Here is a 208-nt window from a genome sequence, read left to right on the forward strand (position 1 = left end):
TCTTTAACACTGTAAGATATATCAATAAAACATTGTTCAACTAATCTCAGTCTCTGTCTCACTTTCTCCCTCTCGCTTTATTATAGTCTTTTGTTCTACTTGTGAAGGAACATGGATTTTGGGGTATTTTACAGAGTGACTTTGGGATATTTTTTTATCAGGCATTTTTCAGTTTTCCAATAGGGAGCACCAGAATTCCTGCTAGGGA

This window comes from Gavialis gangeticus, unplaced genomic scaffold (assembly GCF_001723915.1).
Source record: "Gavialis gangeticus isolate Ggan-Ray unplaced genomic scaffold, GavGan_comp1, whole genome shotgun sequence".
Classification (NCBI taxonomy): Eukaryota; Metazoa; Chordata; order Crocodylia; family Gavialidae; genus Gavialis; species Gavialis gangeticus.